The 20976-nt window shown below is 40.4% G+C and overlaps 1 long non-coding RNA gene across 1 annotated transcript in view; it reads right to left on the bottom strand.

Moving 5' to 3' along the window:
- Positions 1 to 7240: 7240 nt before the first annotated feature.
- The window catches only part of LOC144004210 (uncharacterized), a 77826-nt gene continuing 64090 nt past the window's right edge, over positions 7241 to 20976 (bottom strand). Inside the window, exons 5-7 of the long non-coding RNA XR_013279238.1 lie at positions 18440 to 18457; positions 16959 to 17081; positions 7241 to 7371 (exon numbers count right to left, since the gene is read on the bottom strand). This is a non-coding gene — a long non-coding RNA (uncharacterized LOC144004210). The remainder of the gene's footprint in view (positions 7372 to 16958; positions 17082 to 18439; positions 18458 to 20976) is intronic.

Raw genomic sequence — 20976 nt, 5'->3', positions numbered from 1 at the left:
GGGGGGGGGGGGGGGGGGGGCAATCCAGCCGATGAGAATGGACGAAACACCGAGAAAAAAAAAAAAAAAAAAAAAGAGGTTCCGATCAGCAAAACACGGGACTGAAGCAAAGGTCGTCGAGCGTGGTGTTTGCATGCGGGTTTTTGCCACCAGAGTGTGGAGCTGTGTGTGTGTGTAGGAGAGAGAGGGAGGAGAGAGAGAGCGAGAGAGAGAGAGAGAGAGACGAGTGACAGCGCAACAAAGAGATGCTTCTCGGCGGCGTAGCCAATCCAACTTGCCACCGAACGTCTTTTGCGTGCGCAAAAAAGAAAAAAAAAAGAAAAAAAAAAGCGACACTTAACGATCCAACCAAACCCCCCCCCCCCCTAAATTCACTCACCTTTCCCCAACAAGTTGATCCCACTTAGTTTTTGCCCATGCGGGTCAGAGCCGGGCTACAGGTGCTTCACTCCTCGGCGCAATTTCTGCAAAGTGCGTTAGTTGTGTGGCCGGCGCGTCCATTTGTGCATCAGTCAAATCTCTCCGACTTACCACCTGCCACCGCACTTCGCCCCCACCCACACAGTGAGACCCCTATAAGGTCAATTGTCGACTGCCTGCACGCTTTCAAAGTTTAGATGCGCCAACACGCAATTTTGGGGGACATCTCGATGTTCGATTTAGCGTCATAATAGCGCCCGATCAAAAGAGTTTCTCAAGTGCCACTCACTGTCACTGTTGGATTCCTTTTTTTTTTTTTTTTTGACACTTTATGCGATGTTTCGACGCTCGATTAAGCGTCCTGGCAACTTCACTGAGCATTCGTCACGAAATTGCGGCTCACATTTATACCGTCTTGTCGACTTTCGATTAGACATCCTGGCAACTTAAGCGCGCCACTTTGCATTTTTTTTTCCCCATGGTTTTATTTAAATGAACATATATTCGACGTCAAAGTTATCGTCTTGGAAATTCTGCCAAGGCGTGGAGACAAAATGGCACTCGGATTTGGGCGATAATGAGATGGGTCATAAAACGCTCTCCGCCGCGCCATTATGAGTGATGAGATGCATTAAAGCTGACAGGGGTATTACCTGGCCGTAATTAGGTTTTGTCATGGATTGAATTATTTCAAGGCGGCCTATCTTGGTAATCATGCAATTTGCCGCGGAGCCGCCGCTGCCAACCCGCTCCCCGGTGCCCTCCCACCCGCGTCTGGCAAATTATTCCCCTTTCACTGCGACTGGAGGACGGATACGGGTTTTAGAAAAAAAAAAATGTTAATTATTTTTTTGGACGCGCGTTGGGAGTTCACGCGCATTTTACGCGCAGCCAAAACTGGTGCGTTGAACTCGTGCGGTGTCCAAAATAAACATCCAACGTAAGTCGGAAAAGATTTCACGGTTGTAGACATTTAGAAGCACCCGCTTGTCGGCGCATTTGACGCACAGCCTCCAACTCACAAAACAACACGAGACGACTTAATTGTACCTTGAAGTGCAGACAGCGTCGTCCAAAATCAAAACGAAAATCGTCGCCGTCCAAACTTTGTCACTTCCAAATCGGCGCGCGCGCGTCCTCGCGAGTTGTCCGTCATAAAAACAAAACAAAAAGCAAACTCCTCTCTCCGATCTTCCACCTCCACGCTCGCCACCCTTTTGGTTTGTCTTCCAAGTGTTGCCGGCGCTCCCCTATTTAAAGCCCCTCCGCCAGGTCCCCAGTCAGCAGCACACTCCAGCTCATCCAAGAAGCTGACAAGCACCGTTAGGGAAGGCAGCGCATGTTGCTCTAATGGACCTCATTAAGCTCTACTTACAGATGTTCTCTTAACATAATTGATCTGCAGCGAGTTGAGAGGACGGCAACCCTATTCCCCAGCCCCCAATTATGGCCCGGTAATTAGATCCCCAACCTCCAGTTCTCCACATTCACCCTCCTTACATTCCGAAATATCAAAGTATCTCTTTCTCTCAAAGCGCGGCTACCCCCCCCAACCCTCTCCCCACTCCCCCAGCCAAACCCCCTCCCACCTCACCTCCAATGTCTCCTCCCACCCACCCACAAGACTTTACTATTGACAGTCAGATGTGCTAACCTTTTGTAGTGTGAAGCCAGACTAACTCCAGCTGACAGTGCTCACTCCCCCCCCCTCACTCCCCCCCCCCCCCCCCCCCCCCCTCCCGTGTCTCCCTGCCCCGTTGGGAGTCAGTGTGAGTGACACAGGAAGTTAAAAAAAAAAAACTTCCCATAAAGGGTTGTAATGATAATATCTGTCAAGGGAGACTTCCATAATGTCTTTTATCTGAAATAATTCCTCTGATGGCAACTTTTGAGAGGAGAAGCCGCACTGAAAAGTAAAATAGTGATGGTGCAGCTTTTTTTTTTTTTTTTTTTTTTTTTTTTTTTGTAATGCCAATCAGTGCCACTCGAATCGCCCGTCTAATTAGCCGCTGCGTTAAAACAAGAAATCACAAGGGAGATGCTCATGTCACGCGTTTGCACTTTAAAAAAAATAATAATAATAAAACGGGGGCACTTTCCATGACGGTGATTTAGTGTGATGAAGTTTTTGAGGATGAGGAGTCCCTACGTTGGCGTGGTGGTGAGTGGTTACGGATTTCTGCCTCATCTCATGCACTGTGTGGCTCCACATATCGCACATACCAAAAACTGCCACTTCAATATCATGAGCATGAGGCTTAATTTGAACACCAACATTAAACTTTAATGTGCTTAAAAATGTTTTAAATTGAACCTGAACATGCAAACTCCGCATAGGAATTCAAACCCGGAACCTCAAACATGTGAGGCAGACATGCAAAACATGTTGCCCAATTTAGACAAACGCTGTAATGTGATTGGTTGTTGAATGCCCGCGACATGTGCTAAAAATGGCATTTGACTCAGTTCAAATAAAATAAACAAAATAAAAATGTTTAGAGATGGTCAAAACAAGAAGGGAGGGTATCGAAAAACTGGTTATTTTAAAACTAATGAAAAAACTAAAACTAAAATTCAAAAAACAATATGGTTATCGAAATAAAATAAAAACAAAAATGTTTGTTAAAAAAACGAAAACTAACTGAAACTACATTTTACGTTTACAAAACTAACTAAAACTAACTATAATTAGAGCAAAAGTCCTTCATTTCAGTCTTTGGTCATTAATTTAATGCACGAGCCTTTGGGGATTTTAAATGTGATTTTTTAGTAGATTTATTTTGATATAAACCGGATTAATGACGTTTGAAAGTATGTCATACAGAAGTGATGTCATCTCGCAGCAGCCAATAGAAAAGCACCAAAAGATGACGTCGCTCCCATGCTGTTTTTTAAATATTGCGCACAAGTAATAAACATTTAAAAAAAAACAAAAAAAAAATTACACTAATACTGAAACTAACAAACTAAACTAAAATTAAGCATTCAGGTTAAATGACTAATTCTCAGAAAGTGTCTTAAAGTTTGTCTACTGCTAGTGGTGTGTGGGCTCCCTCTAGTGGTACACAAAAGAATCACTAAATTAATGCATAAGTACAGTGCAGTTCGTTTGTATTTCGATTTTAACTATTTTACCGCCACACATGATTAAAAAACAACCCCCAATGCCAGCGGATTTTGAGCATTTTTACTCATTTTTCGAAGCAAACAGAATATTGTGTTCTTTTGCTACATTAGAAAAAAAAAGTATGTTTCTACCTTATTCCGTTCTTTAGTAATCACCATTTGAAAATAGGTCATTTGAGTGACATTGAGCGAAAATTGAAAAGAAACGATACAGTGACTTTGATACTAATTATTTTTTTGTTTAGTGACGCTCCGTCAAATTAGGTTTAATGTTACAAAGGCTTTGATCGTTCACGTCAGCCTTGAAAACGTTCTATTTCATCAGATTGCGTCATGTTTCGTTGTAATTCGCAGCTCTAGTTAGGGCCCGAGCAGCTACCGCTGCCATCTGCTGGCCATAGTTAGTGGGTGTTTTTGATTTCACAACTCATTGAGCCGGCTGCGCTGCACTTGGACGTTGCACTGACCACTGATATATTCAAAAAAAAAAAAAAAAAAGTAGTTGGCGTCACTTCGCGTTTATGGCGGCATACGTCGTGACTTTATTAAACGTTATTAAACGTTTTTGGCGGTCAAAGAGTTAAGTAGAATACATTTGCATTTCATCAAAAAAAAAAAAAAAAAAAAAAAGGTCAATTTTGGGACTGTAATCACATGTTGACTTAACTGAAATATTTGTACTTATCTGACCTTATTATATACCTCCAATGATCAAATAGTACCCATAATCCTTTGGGCAATCATTTTCCTCACTAGAGAGACTTTTCAGGTCATTTAGGATCTTAAGGACTGGACTCTGGTCCTTCAGACCCGCACACACGCGACCCACTCTTCCCTCGGGAGATAACCCAGGGGACTGTCCTCCACTAACGACCAGCAAAGGTTCCCCTTCAAGACACGCTAAATAATTGCTTCGACCTTGAAGTGGGGGTCAAGGGATCCGTAATTTTAATGACATTTTTTTTTTTTTTTTCCTCTTCCCCTCTCACAGGCCAATTTTTGTCTTTAGACAGACGGAAGTTCCGGAAGCCGTTTCTTCACACTCAAAAAAGTCCTGAGAATCACCTTCTTTCAGTAATGGGTCAGAAGGGAACTGTGCAAATCCAAAGAGAGACGTGGGCCAACGAGTACTGACCCCTTTCGTATTTCTCCTCAGAGAGTTAGCGGAGATTACTTAATTCAAACGACGATTCATTTAGTCGGAATATAAAACAGGAGGAACATCAGCAGTCGGCCGCTTCGTTCATCCGTTTGACTCGGAACAGCAAATAAAATCCGGAGTCCGGAGGATGATTGAAACGGCACTTAAAAATTTCATACGTGAGATGCGTTATTTCAATTAAATCCATCGGCTCAAATCGAATGGAATGTCACCTGATTTTACGATGGAAAATGAGCTCCGTGAACGAGACTCATCCGTAGTGCGTAAAAAAAAAAAAAACCTGAAGATCTAATAGTGTTTTTATTACATAAAATGCAAATGCAATCACTGTTGCCAATGCCTCAACAAGTAAAGTTGCTATTTGCTAAAAGTTGCCAAAAGTTGCCGAATTACATTACCACCTGAATTTACTCAAAGGGGACTTATGAAAATGTTATTTGTTATTGTTGGCATAGAAATACAGTATATATGGCTAATTATCTAGTTATGTCTTCATATAAGGTAAGCAGAGCTGCATACTATTTTGTTGACTGCACAGGTAGCGTTAGCTTCTGGTTTGTGACACAGTATGGAAGTCACAGAGTGCGGAAAGCCCAAGATGGCGTTGCACATCATCCCAGCACCAATATTGCGACGCGGCCGTTTTGACGCCGAGCGCACGGGGCCCCAGAGAGCCCAAGTGTACAAATTGCCGCCTCCACCAGGTCAAATGCTTTTGCTGTCTCATGCTAGGTTTTTTTTTTTTTTTTTTTTTTTTTTTACACTAAGTAATGGCGGGGGATGGGGACGCATCTTCAGTTTTGATGAAAAAGCTGTTTACTTTTTAGCAGGACACGTCACCGTGGCAACCCGTACTGTTGGACTAATCTCCTACACAGTGGGGTTAAGACACCTCCTGACAATTTTTATTTTTTGGGGGGATGATGCATCACAGCAGCTCAGAGATTACATAGAACACTGTGTATGAAAAAAAAAAAAAAATCATTGCGTGATGATGTGATGCAGAAGGTCAACATCAAATTGCATAATTATCCACTTTAGCATATTTACAGCTCCGTTGGTTACTTCTTTGGAGACTTCTTCAGGGTACTATTTGTTGCTCTATAATTGTTACTCCATCGTTATTTTAATTATGTTTCTGTCATTGCTAAATTACACTTTGTCACCAGTATTACACTTACTCCCAATTCGAGCTTTGGCCATTTGGGCAATGTAAAAAAAAAAAAAAAAAAAAAAAACACACAAAGTTTTTGGGGTATTTTGACCATTTTTCATTATTGAAATGCTCTGAATGATAATTGTATTTGGCAGTGTTCGTAGCTTATAGATTGAACAAAAATGTAATTGAGTTTTTTTTTTTTTTTTTTTTTTGTCCAACTCTTTAACTCATTCACTCGCCGCCATTCTCACAGAAGCAATCCCGTTCGCTCCCGGATGTTTTACTGGATTTTGACTGATATTGCAAGGCCCACAAAATATTGTGTTCAGTTGCTATAAAAGCATGGAACCGATCAAAAGAAAGATTAAAGTCTCTTCTTTCATCAGGAAAAAAAGTATGTTTCTATCCGTTTCCGTTTTGCAGCAATTAGCATCAGAAGAGAGCTAAGTTCCATCAGTTTTCACATATCTATTTAAAATTGTAAGTAATTGAGCTTTTTTTCTGCCACCTGCTGGCCGTTTGTGTAATAACTACCATTTCTGCAACCGTTTTTTGCAGTTTAGAGGCTGCATCAAAGCTTTCTGTATGCTCTAGCATAAAAAACAAAAACAAAAAACAAAAAAACGTATAAATACGTCTTTGGGACACTTAGAACATTAAAAAAACGTATTTATACGTTATTGGGAGCAAATGAGTTTTTAAACATTCAAACCTTCATAAATTTTTATGATAAGGGTACATTACTGTAAAAAAGATGAATGCAAAATTGCACCAAAAAAAATCAGCGTTATAGCGAGGGAACATTGCACCCTGTCTGATAAAGCAAAAAATAAAAATAAAAAAAATAAATCGCAATGTATTATTTTTCTACAAAGCACCAGTGTATCGTAAAAGTTTGCCTGCTCAACAAAGTTGAAGGCATTTTCATCTTATTTCGGCTTTTGCCAAGGTCAAAGCACTTTGACGCGAAAAAGTGTTTATACGTTTTCATGAACGCGCGCCACACTCGTGGATTTCATCTAAACATGCCAACTCAGAGATTTTCCCTTTGAATAATATTTCTTCAAGCCTTTAATGATGATAACCTTGAACAGCGCCAGTGCTGGTAACTGCTACATAATATCTATCGATTCCATCCGCTACGATTTCCTTGAGTAGCTTGGGCTGAAATTACTTGTGTGTTCCAAAAGTGAACATCTCAAACAGACTGCTGTATACCTCAGCAGCAATCAATCAGTCTTAATCCAAAACCAATTTACTCCGCCTGAAGAGGAAAATATCTTTTAATCTCTCGCCGACAATCCCTGATTGCAGTCGGTTGACAGTCAAAGTGTGCCGCCCGGAACGGGACGTTTATATTGGATTTGCGCTTGCCGCCGCCACGCACACATGAATGAATAGTCAATTTAATACCTATGAGAACTGTTCTCCCCCGGCTGAAGATGGGATATTGCCTTCCCAGACGTCTCCTCCATAATCATTTGCCGTTGCGTCCTGTAAGACACTGTGACAGAAGAGACAAAGGTCATCACGGAAAACAAACTAAAGGCAAGCGCGCAAGTGGATTTTGGTGTGGGAACAAAGAAAAACCGTGTCTGATGTTAATACGAAGCGATATTAGGGCACGGAGGAGAAGAATGCAGCAATTTTGTCATCAAATAACCCATATTGCGGCGCTTCGTCGACCATATTAAGTCTCGGAGAAAAAACTTTTCCATTGAAATGATTTTTTTTTTTTTTTTTTTAACATTTACCCTTTTTGTTTTTCGATGCGAGATACATCAAATTGAAGTTTGACTTACACGGTTGCCCCAACAATAAAATAAAGGCGAGTCTTTTGAAATTGGCCAAATTCGAGTGGGTTAACTCCATTTCTGCATTTTAAATTGAAGTACAGGAACTACTCGAGAAAAGTCTTTTCAATTAAAAATCAAGTTTAGGCTAAATTGCACGTTTGTATTTTTGCTGATTCAGCAGTTGCAACACTGGGCCAACTCCCATTTCCAAGAGGCCCTCAAAAACTTTCCAGAATTGATAGAAGACTCAGCAAGTAAGTACTGCTTTAGTTTGGATACCATAAGTGAATGTCATTTACTTTTGATTAAAAATTCATTTGATCTCCCATTTGACGGAAGTTTGGACTTGGACTATTACAAAAGATATAAACTAGATACAAAGTCGGGCTGGTGTTGCTAATTGGCGCACTAAAGCAAACCACTGCACAAACAGGTGATTTAATTTTGGCAATTATATTTAAAGACCGTTTGGTTGGTTCGGTTTCCATCATGACACGCCAGATTGCAGATAATTGCTTTTCTATATGGTTACCATTAAACCGAATAGGCTACCTCCTGCACATTTAAAGACTTGAAACGGCGTCAAAAGACAAAAAGGTATCTTTTACAAACCACGCTTCTTGAAATGAGACCATAGGTTGCATTCATTTCAACTGAAAATGGGTAAAATAGGACTTGAAAGAGGGGATTTGGGCCATAAACTCGCCAGATGAATAATTAATGGGATCATCATGTGAGTGACATTTTAAGTTTTGCTGTTTTCATACGAAAGAGCGGCACATAGATTTACCTTTGGAAAGCTATCAAATGCTAACAAACAATGCAAAACACCAAGACGGACTACTGAGTGGCATTGGTGTCATGATGCTCTAACCCTCCGAGCAAAATGGAGCAAAACATTCAGATTCAATAACAATACGGGCAGGCGCATACTATTTATCTCAGACAGACCGGAAGGGCAACATGAGGAACTTTATTTACAACAAAGATGGTGACGGACATGATGGGACGGAACGTGAGAGGACTGGTCGCTAAGACCAGATCAGACAAGGGGAATCAGGTAGCCATGATGGGGTGGGACGTGAGCGGACTGATCGCCATGACTGGACTGAACGTGGAAGACTTGGCTTGGACGTGGACAGACTTGACTTGGGCGTGGGGAGATTTGGCTTTGACGTGGGGAGACTTGGCTTGGATGTGGACAGACTTGGCTTGGACGTGGACAGACTTGACTTGGGCGTGGGGAGATTTGGCTTGGACGTGGGGAGACTTGGCTTGGATGTGGACAGACTTGGCTTGGACGTGGACAGACTTGACTTGGACGTGGACAGACTTGACTTGGGCGTGGGGAGATTTGGCTTGGACGTGGGGAGACTTGGCTTGGATGTGGACAGACTTGGCTTGGACGTGGGGAGATTTGGCTTGGACGTGGGGAGATTTGGCTTGGACGTGGGGAAACTTGGCTTGGACGTGGGGAGACTTGGCTTGGACATGGACAGACTTGGCTTGGACGTGGACAGACTTGACTTGGACGTGGACAGACTTGACTTGGGCGTGGGGAGATTTGGCTTGGACGTGGGGAAACTTGGCTTGGACGTGGGGAGACTTGGCTTGGACGTGGACAGACTTGGCTTGGACGTGGGGAGATTTGGCTTGGACGTGGGGAAACTTGGCTTGGACATGGACAGACTTGTCTTGGACGTGGACAGACTTGGCTTGGACGTGGACAGACTTGGCTTGGACGTGGACAGACTTGGCTTTGGACGTGGGGAGATTTGGCTTGGACGTGGGGAGATTTGGCTTGGACATGGGGAGATTTGGCTTGGACATGGGGAAACCTGGCTTGGACGTGGGGAGACTTGGCTTGGACGTGGACAGACTTGGCTTGGACGTGGACAGACTTGGCTTTGGACGTGGGGAGATTTGGCTTGGACGTGGGGAGATTTGGCTTGGACATGGGGAAACTTGGCTTGGACGTGGGGAGACTTGGCTTGGACGTGGACAGACTTGGCTTGGACGTGGGGAGATTTGGCTTGGACGTGGGGAGATTTGGCTTGGACGTGGGGAGACTTGACTTGATGTGGGAAAACTCGGCTTGACGTGGGAAAACTCGACTTGAGGTAGAGACATGACACAGTTAATTGATTCCAAAAGATGCCATAAATACACTTTTTTTTTTCCTGATAGACAAGGCTATGGCCTGACTCAATGGAGTTCCAACCCTGACGTCAACATAGCACCAAATGTCACAAAATGTCACCCAAATCACAATTTCATTCAGCATGACAGAAATTCACTGTACTCAATCCATTACTCTCAAAAATATAGTACATCATTAAATCATTTGACACGCCTATAAACAATAAATGAGGCCATCACGTGCCAATCAAGCGAGTACACTATGACCTCCAGCCTGTATGCCCCGCCTCCCCATATACTTTTCCCCAACCCCAAGCTTTCAAGCCAAGCAAGGGTTGATTAAGAGGAGCCTTGTGGGTGGCTGTTGTTTTACTCCATATTGATCCTCTAAGCACAACTTTCCATCATGCAGAGAAGGCCAGGGCCAAAGACGACAGCTAATTAAGATGGCTAATCACTTCATTTCACAAGGCTGCAGGCTCTGTCACTCTTCTTTCCTATAGCACCTGTTGTTTGGGATCTGTGAAATGATTTAAATTTTAAAAAAAAAGTAGATTTATTATTTTATTCCTTATCAGTAGAGATGCTAAGAAACTCAGGTTTAGGGTCAAAAAGTTACATTCACTTGTCTTTACGTGTGCCTTTCAATTATTTATTTGAACTTTTTGTAGGTGGAATGATTATACAAAGTATTAAAAAAACAAAACAGCAGGGTGTATGTTTGAATTTTGGATTTTCTCTAATCATGTGGTCAAAATTTTAAGAAAATCGTGATTCTTTTTATCTACATATCAGATCAGGCATACAAAATAAAATGCTCAATTAAATAGTCGGATTTGTAGAGTATAGTCATCTAAAATATAATATATTTTGGAATCACACAATCACACTAAATGCCTCGTCAAGCCAAAATAAAGTTCAGATGTTCAAGTAGGCTATGAGCTGACTTTTGATCTCCAGTGGTCATTGAGCCCTGAAATATTTCACAATCTCACGTCGAAGAATCGGAAAGGTTTGGATGGGAATCCATTGTGTCGTCAAACTGTAAATTAGTCATGTAGATGACTTCTCCTCTGGGGTTCAAAACCCCTCAGGGACGGAGGAAGCTTCAACTCAGACACGTCGGAGGTTGACGTGGTTGAAGTACAAAAAAAAACTCCAGAATCTTTTTACATCTCTCTCAGTGTTCTTTTTATATATACATTTTTTAACAAGTCGCCCTGTTTTAATTGACTGCTCTTGTCAGAGTGTTGGGTCGGCGGGGGGGGGGGGGGGGGTTCAGGGGCGGGACCTTTGCGCAACATCCCGCCCGCTAATCCCCATGTGATCATCAGCCTTCCGGGGACCGCGGCCAACAACCTGGATCAGGTTCCATTACATGGCGTGCGTCGTTTTGAGATGCCATCTTCGGCGGTAACAAGCGCCTCGGAACCCGTGGCGAGAGGGGGGGGGGAGCTTGTTATAAAGTGCGAATTCCGCAGCAGGCGAGTCACCCCGGTCCTTTTCACAATCACTCCGGCTGAAGTATTGGATGCTGCTCTTCACGTCAAGTGGACTTATTCTGGTTGTTATGAGAAAAGGAGGATAAACATTACTCAAAGACGTTGCGAGTGGATTTTCGGCACGGCGAGGCATAAAATTACAGCTTTCCGTGTTTTTTTTTTTTTTTTTTCTCCCTCTCTCAATCTAATCGTATTGATAACCGCTAACGCCATCTGGGGAAACCTCAGCCATCATTTATTTTGTTCTCTGACCATTCGGTAAAGTGATTTGTGGGCTGGGATAAACACAAGCGCAGCTAAGCCCCGAACGGTACTTATGAAAGGAAACTGTTAGAGAATGATTTCCCTTCTGGATTGAGTCGGAATAAGACACTTTTGACTGCATTATTGAGTGCGCGTTAGGCCGCAATATCGCATCGCTCCGTCACTCCGCTCGACTCGGGAGGAAAAGAAAGAAAAAAAAGGGGGCCGCACGCTTCTTAGCACCCTAAGAAGAGAGTGTGGGAAGTTGAGTTAAACCGCGCCAAGTTGTACAACACACAAACTTAGCGAGAGATTATAGCTGGAGTCACATCACATCAGGCAGATCCGCCGGGGAGCTAATGGAGACAGGAGAAACAGGAAGAGCTGTCTCACTCTTATCCATCCAAGGGATTGATATGCTACGGGAAAAAAAAGAAGGAATCACAAAGGATCAAGCGTGGAGATCCACGCTCGGCAACACATTGGGCCTGTCATCTTCTGGAGCCATTTTGAGATCCCACCCCCATCCCCTTTCCCTTCTCTCTCTCTCGTCTTAGACTCCTTTAAGCTTGGCTAAGGGCTGTTTTCAAATGCCGTCTTCTGATCAGTCGTGGGGGAGGATGAGCGATGGAAATCCGCCAAGGTTTGGAAATCCAAAATAGTTGAGTGATGAAAAAGGAAAACGTGCTATTTAATGTCTTTACATGCCAGGTGTCACTTGTCAACTCGCTACAGCTCTTTGTCTTGGGATGAGGATTTATTTTGGCGAGACTGCGGGTGACACATCCAATAAGCGTTTAGCCACCGTGGTGGCTATGCTAACACCTTAAATTTGAGTGTATGGTGGGAAAAAAACAACAACTGAGAAATGACAATTTGACCCATCTGGATGGAAAAACTCTATTATAAGATATTTTATAGACCAGGCCAGCTGACTTTTCTGTTTGGATTAATGGTACAGACGTGGTCGTTTTCAAGCCTATTTTTATTTATGTATTTTATAACGAACACTGTGAAACCATTTATTAGTTGCAAGTATCCAGGTCAAGCGTAATTTTCTACGTGAATGGACTACTAATGCCGTGAAGCGACCGGCGGCCATCTTACGTTGCCGCTTGCTAAGCTTGCCTAACTTGAAGGCATTGATTTCCCCGTGGCGGTTTCACAAAAGTGTTCGAGCTGAATATAAACAAGAAAGATGGCCGATTCCGACAAATTCTTTTGTTGTTCTGGTTAATGCGGTCCTTTTCTTAAGTCACGTTGTGTTACGTCAGTGCTTCTCAATTATTAGGAAGAAGAAAACATCTCACGCCCCCGCACCACTATAAATATAAACATAAATAAATAAAAATAATTATCTCCGTCTATCTCCGCCTGTCTTCTCATCCCTGTTAAATATTTTTTTAAGGTGTCACTCGAGGGTCTCGTGCCTACACTTCATACTCATACTCTTCTGTGCTGTGTGCAAAAAAAAACCTACACCGCCGAGCGAATGCTCCCTGCGCACACTCTGCCAATGAGAGCGCCACTGCCCCCTAATGTAGTGGAGGTGTAATTGCACTTTGTTCTAAGACAGTAAAAAAAAAAAAAAAAAGCATGGTCCCCGAGGTCAAATATGCCCCCCTTGAGGAAGCCAGGGGGGGCCCACCCCACTATTTTGAGAAGCACTGTGTTATGTAAATGTATATCAAACTACATTAAAATGTTTTGCCATTCTCGGTCCGTCGCTCCACTGGGGTCGCCGTTGTCTAGTGACGTCAGATTCCAAGTTCAGAGATGTTCCTATGCCCGCTTTCTAGCGTGAAGTCGGAAAAGTACGACTTTCCACTTTCCTCGAACGCAGAAGAGCCAACGCAAAGATCTGTCACGACTCCTGGCTCGCTTCCACCAATTGAGAGTTATCAGAATGATGAGAGGACAGTATCTAATAACTTGGATCTTGAGATGAAAAATTTGGATGGCAAAACTTTAAGGAAGATCTTTTCTTTCAATGAGACAGGGTAAAACGGTGAAACGAAAAATGGTGAAAAACATCCGGCAGCAGAGAGCTGGAAAATTCAGAAATCTGAAAGATTTTGGAAAATGATAGTCACAGTTGTTCCTCATTTGAGCCAAACAAGTACTGGCTTGGCACATTAAACAAAACACATTGCAGAATGAAAAATAACTGAGAAGGAAAATGACATAGCAAGCAGGGACTCAAACAATTCGGGGATTTTCCAAAATCACGCCGGGACAAAGCAAGTTGGCCTCAAACCAGATGAAGATTACATTTGTGGACACAAATGTAAAAAAAAAAAAAAAAAAAAAAAGGAATGAGAGAATGTCATAATTTAGAAGTTAAAAGGCAAACAAAATGTCTTCGTACACAAACACACATAATAAAGACAGCACAATGATGGTGTTGACTCCCTGAAGACAAACCCAAAGTGAGCGGAATCCACCCGTCCGCATGCATTCGCCTATTCTGATTGTCACCAGGTGCATTCGATTTCTCCTGATTCGGTGTGTGACGAAAGCCGTCGGGACAGTCATTATATATTTATTGTTTTTAGGGGGCATACTCCAAAAAACATTTGGATAATTTTGCAAATGAGTTTTTGGAGGAAAAAGTAAGTTAGAATATGAAGCATGTTAGAAAGTTCCAAAGTTATATTTCAAACCCAAACTAAACACTAAGGCCCAGCTTCCTGTAAATAAAATAAAATAAAATAAAATAAAATAAAATAAAATAAAATAAAATAAAATAAAATAAAATAAAATAAAATAAAATAAAATAAATTAAATTAAATTAAATTAAATTAAATACCAGGACTAGATTAATAGACCGCGGTAATTCAAGTAGAGGAGCCCTATTTTTTACTCAGATACTTGACAGATGTGCTATGGATTTTACGTGGGCAGCGCTTTTGATTCATTCCCCATGCAACACATATTCCAAATAATTAATAGTTGTTTTTTTTTTTCCTCAGCAAAAATGTTGCACTTGGGTTGTCCTCGCCCAAACTGTGATGACATGGCGGCGAAGGCTACGAGATGCTACAATAATTGGACTCTAATGGATGTAAAAACAGCAGGATGTGATGCGCCCCATGTCATGATGTCTTAAACCGCTCTTGGTCATCTGTAATTATGCCCTTATGGCAGACATGATGATTTTGATGCAGTTACCGGTGGCTTTTACAATCTCCATTTCAATTGAAGCCATAGGACACCGAAGGGAGTCTTTCTGTTTCTGCTGACTCATCGTTGCTTCTCTTTCTCGCCTTGAAAGCGGCTCGTGTTGACCCCCCCCCCCCCCCCCCCGTGCCACCTCTGCCTAACGCACGATATCAACAGATGGCTTCCCCCGGATTTTTCTTTTCTTCATTAGGCGGCTCCAAAAGCAAATGTCCCGATGCCTTTCAGTCACTCTGGAAGGCACGGTGCAAGTAATCCGAGAGGAAACTTCACTGACGAAGTTGCCTCGGAATAATTGCTTCAAACAAATGAGCTCTTGCGGGTCCATTAGGCAAGTATAGCGCTCATCAAACAGTGTGTGATGCCGATGCTTGCTCTGGGGGTCTGCGTGAAGCAGATGGGGGGCACGTTTTAAAGGAGAATTCCATCCTTTCCTGGGCCGCTATGATTGCCTCAATTTACGCCAACAATATGTTGATACTGAACAACAGCTTCCATATTAAGTCGATAGTACACTGGCTTGTAATTATGAAAAGTGATCATGGATCATCTGGTTTTATAATATCAGTGGTTCCATCATGCATGTCAACAAATCTTGACAAAAAAAACAAGAGTCTACTTTCTCTTTCAAACAACCTAACAATAGTTGAAATTGATACGTGACTGTATAGCCCCGAGCGCTAATCATGTTGAGAATTTCCCGGACTTGTTGTTCAGAAGCTGGGCCAGAATCCTGAGCTTCGATTATGTATCCTCTTTTATTCAATCATCACATAGCTCTGCGGCTGACGTTTGGTCAATATTGCAATTTCCTAGTAATAAGGATATGCCAGACAATCTGCACCAAAGGATTCCAATAGCCGGTGCCTTTCACTTTACCGCATTTCATCCAAATATTGAGTGGATGTAACAATTGCATTGCATTGTTTCATTGTTTGCCATCGTTTATATACTTGACCAAGTCTGTTTATAGACAGTGTAAGAATGCACCCACACACATATATATATATATATATATATATATATATATATATATATATATATATATATATATATATATATATATATATATATATATATATATATATATATACGGTGTGTATATACGGTGTATATATACGGTGTATATATATATATATATATATATATATATATATATATATATATATATATATACGGTGTGTATATACGGTGTATATATACGGTGTATATATACGGTATATATATATATATATATATATATATATATATATATATATATATATATATATCACCCTACCTTAAAGTTATGTTCAACATATTCACTGATTCTCTACTAAAATATTACTTTCAGTCCTGTTATTCAGCTGAGGAGTGTTAGTACAATAAAACAAAGATGGCCATAACATATTTTAAGTGTTTCAATATGTGTATTATCCGATTTCACATTGTGGAATAAGAAAGACAGAAATGTACGTTTATTTTTTGAGAGTGAATGGCACCAATTCAATGGAATGGCCCAAAAACTGTTTTGCAATCATTGCTAGGTCGACATGTCCATCATTCCAGGCAATACCCACCGTGCTGATTTAATTCACCGTCTCCGCGCATCCAAGTCATACAGCCCATTCGCATATGTTGCTGATTATTTTTTGACTTATTCAATAATTAAGCACTCTAGGTCTGTTTCCTTTGGCAGCGTGTCGCCTCGTCTATTCCTCTCGAGACGGAACGCTTGTCTCCGCGGATTACCACATTGTGCATATTTAAAGGCAACACCATGAATTAATCAACGGCCTACAACTGGATGTACTTATCAGCAGCCAGAGCTTGTGACAGACAACTGGATCAAAACCCAAACAGCCCCCGGTCGGGTTGAATCACAAAAGTTGATGGAAATCCTGGCGAGATCAGCCTCTTTATGGCGCTTTTGGAAACTAGAAATGCAACTTTTCAAATATGTTGCATTAACAGTCAATCATCTGATTTAATAATACATCCTGAGCAGGAAAGTATCGTAAATATGGACTGGCACACCAGCTCCAGCCTGTGCCAAGATAGCTTCAAGGTACAAATATATCTTGTTATTTTACAGTGTGTCTTGTCACTTCAACTGTGTTTACTTTGTAGTCTTATTTGTAATTTGCCACGGCATCAGAAAGTCAAGCCGCCTCGAGGTAGCGGAATTAAGCTGACCGGTGCTAATGAGCAAGCAGCGTGCGGTGACATGTGTGCTGGCAGCCCAAACTTACCATGGAGTCACGTCGAGGGAAGCTTTCCAGTCTTGCAGCAAGCAATAAAGCATCATTAACTGTGATGTGCTGCTTGCGATGCGAGAGGCCGTCAGTCTGGATGCAATATCTTGCAGTTTAGTTCTTAGGAAAATGTAGAATTTTAATAATATTAGTACATGTCTATGGAGGACCAAAAAAAAAAAAAAAAAAGCCAAAATAAATAAATACATGTGAAATATTTAAACCAGATATATAATTAAATGTGAATAAAAGTAAAAATAAATAAATAAATATTTAAAATACATAAATTTAAAAAATTAAAAACAGATCAAAAAAATGTAAATGTAAATGGAAATAAAATGACACATATATATAAATATAATAGATACATAAATAATTAAAAGTAAAAATAAATACAAATATAAACAATATTAAAAATAAGAATAAATGTAGAAATAATTCCTATATATATAGAAATAGATAAAAAAAATCAATTCGGCAATATTTCATGATATCACAGCACGCAATTCTCGAATCGATTCAATAGGCGGCCGAATCGATTTTTAAACATCAATTTTTGATGGAAAAATATTCAACAAAACGTCTTACTTAGGGTTAGGGTTCACACCTGAAGCATGGATTAATGGAACATTAAGCCTTAATATTTTTATTTCAATGCCGTTCAAACATAAAACAGATTACAACCTCTTTGTTAAATGCAGTGGCTCACCGTTATAATATTGATATTATATATGTCAAAGTTTATTTGAGCTGAGAAAGTTGCAAGAAATGGCAAAAATGTAATCTAAGTCAAAAGAAAGGGCACAGTCAAATTTCCCAAATGTGCATTACGTGTGCTGTCTATGTGGATTTAATAATGAAGGAACCTCAGCTTCCACCAGTATTGCAATCCCACTGTATCAATTGAGGCAATCAGAGCTTATTCCACAGTTCAGGATAGGACACCAGGACCTTATTTCCAGATAGAGGCTCGGCATTATCATTCATATTAAACAATAACCCATTGGCACTTGCTCTCGGGGGAACAATATCGCAGGTCAATCAATAATGCATCCTAAGTTCAATTTGAAATTGATATTTTGCTTGCAGTTAATATAATGTGGTCGCTCCGGCTCGGCTGTGTGAGGATGGAGGAAAAATAAAAAATAAAAAAATTAGCCTACCTGGCTAAATAATCAACTGCATAGCAGATATTCGCCTCCTGAGAGGATTGCTTAATAATGCAGGAAACATTTATTATAAGAGGAGGATAAGCAAATCGTTGTGAAGATAAGAAGACGGCGATCAAGGAAGGAAACGATTTTGGACTATCACGTGTCAATAATGGGGAAGAGTATGCATTAGTTAAAGTTGTGCTTTATTAGCCATTTACATAGAAATTGCCTTATTTTCAACCCGCTAAGGACTTCTTTGATGTACTAAAAGCTTTTTTTTTTAATTAAGGGTTGCAAAAGGATGTGGTAAGCTGCTGTACTCACCATTGTGGCTTTCTTGACCTAATCAGAAAGTGGAGGGAGAACACTGATTACAAGTGTGCTGCTTTATCAATCAATCAATCAATCAATCAATCAATCAATCAACTTTATTTAGATAGCACCTTTCATACATTCAAAATGCAACTCAAAGTGGTGGACATCCATAATACAATAAAAAAAAGAAAAAAAGTCCCCCCCCCAAACACATGAAAACCACAACATGGCGGGGCACAGAAGCACCCTGTAAGGAAAAGGCACCCAGGAGGAGTTCATCCGCAGTGAGATGGATGAAGACCAGCCATCCCTCTCACTGTGGAGGCTCCCCCATGAGAAAACACTGGAGCTAAAAATTTCATAACTACCAAATAAAAACATTTAAACACTAAAAGAAAACAGTTAAACATGGTAGAAAAAAAAAAAAAAAAAAAAAAGATAAGAGTCCTCAGATTGTAAAAAAAATTCTTGGCAAGATTGTAAAATTAGCATCCATTTCCCATTATTTCTCTTGAGCTATATAGAACCTGCCTGCACCAGTAAAAATTATTAAAATATCCCCATGGCAATAAAAAAAAAATAAAAATAGTGTTGTAATGTGGTCCATCGTAAAGTCAGAAGGTAAATAAATGAGCATGCGGCTGGAGATGTGTTCGCCATGTAAGCAGCCGGACTGTTGACATGCATGAAGTACAGCCGCCTCCACAGACCTCCTCAAACGCTTATTGATGAAAACATAATGGTGGATTTTGTTCTCCCTCTGTGGCTCAGTGTTGGCACACAAAGACCATAGGAATAATTATTATTTCAGGAGAACAAATATTACCCCTTGGGCTCCAATTATTTTCATGCATTGGCTCCTTCAGTGTCTTTGGTTTAAAAAAAAAAAAAAAAAAAAAAAAAAAAAAAAAAAAAGTGTTTTTGCATCAACCCTGTTTGTACAAAACATAGCACATGATGCATAATGGAGCAAAGTCATGGAGATGCATATGAAAAGGGACAGGAGGTGCTGCTGGTTTTGGAGTTTTGTTTTTGTTTATCTGCCAGCTGAAAATAAGTATGGAAAAAAAAAAGACCTCAAATCCAACCATGCAGTTGCTTTTATGATTTAGCCCTTTTTAGTAATTAACATTGTGACCATAATATTGTGACATAAGCGACAGATCCTAAAATTGCCCAGAGAGTGGTGGGAAAAAAAAAAAGAAGCTAAACACAATTGCACATATCAAGTGCAGCAGAAGCTAACAACGCGAGCTCGGGATGTACAGAAATAAGTTGCTGAAATGGACCTTTATGAAAATAATAATAATAATAATAATAATAATCTGGCGACTCTTCAGTGCAAATAAAAGTTACCGCAAATCAGTTGACATTCTGCATAACTGCAACCTTGCATCAGAATTATTTTTTTTTTTTTTGTGAACCACAAAAACAAGGTGTGATTTTGAATTCATAATAATGAAACAGGAGAGCACAAAGTGAGTTATTATTTTTTATCTTATTAAGTTTTTATATAATACAATGCAGTGTTGAGTGTTGCTGAGTGTTTGTAGTATCCAAGTTGCTTCAATTTATCTCAAAATGTTCCTCTGTGCCCCGCCAAGGCATCAGTTGGACCGGCCACATGAAGCCATAGCAAAATGATTTAAATTACTGTGATAAACATTGGGAAACTCCAACAGTTGTTTTTCAGTGTGAATCGATCTAGTTGAAATTTTGTTTCTGGTATGCACACTATGCGGCAATTAAAAAAAAAAAAAAAAAAAAAAAAATAGGGGGCTATTTGTATCACTTTTTATACTTTGATATATTTATTGGAATCAATACATTATATATAAACAAAACATTTACCAGATGAAAGACCAAATTCTTATCTATTTTTTGTAATCATGTCATTTTCACATTTGTGCAAGAGTTATAAGCCATCAATATAGAGGGAGTGAACATGTGACATATAGCCCCACTAATGGGAACAATGGGTAAGTTGTCACACTATATGGGGTAACATGTCATATTGGATTTTGCAACTAATAAAACAAGGACAAAATTATCCTGCGTTGTTTGTCTGTAGTTGCAGCCAGAGAAATTGTTTATCATTGATCTTGAAAATTTACTATAGTCAGTGAGCAAACTTGAACACAAAATATTATGAAATTAATTAAAGTGCTTAGGAACTGCTGGCATGTAGGTCACAGCTCTCAGCCTCGTATGTCTGTTTCGCTTCCCTTAATTAAACTGTAAATTTGAGATTAAATTGCATTGGTGCATTTTTTAACACATTCATTGCCAGACCAGCAAAAACAATGCATCATTTGACGTCTTTTTCCGTCAATGGGAGTGAATGAGTTAATTGGCCCATTCTTTGCATATGTGACAACAAACCCCCAAATTACCGAGACAAGTTGCTCCAATCTACCATGTTGGCTAATACTTTCTGTAGTTTAAAGTTAGTACACAAGCCCTGACCATTTATACGAAGAAAACTAGTATTCCACTTTTTCATTGCGCCCTCTGGTGGAGAAAAAAAAATCGCAATGTGACAACTT

This window comes from Festucalex cinctus, chromosome 16, assembly GCF_051991245.1.
Source record: "Festucalex cinctus isolate MCC-2025b chromosome 16, RoL_Fcin_1.0, whole genome shotgun sequence".
NCBI lineage: Eukaryota > Metazoa > Chordata > Actinopteri > Syngnathiformes > Syngnathidae > Festucalex > Festucalex cinctus.
Note: the sequence above shows the minus strand (reverse complement) of the source record. Positions and strands in the feature narration are given on the sequence as shown.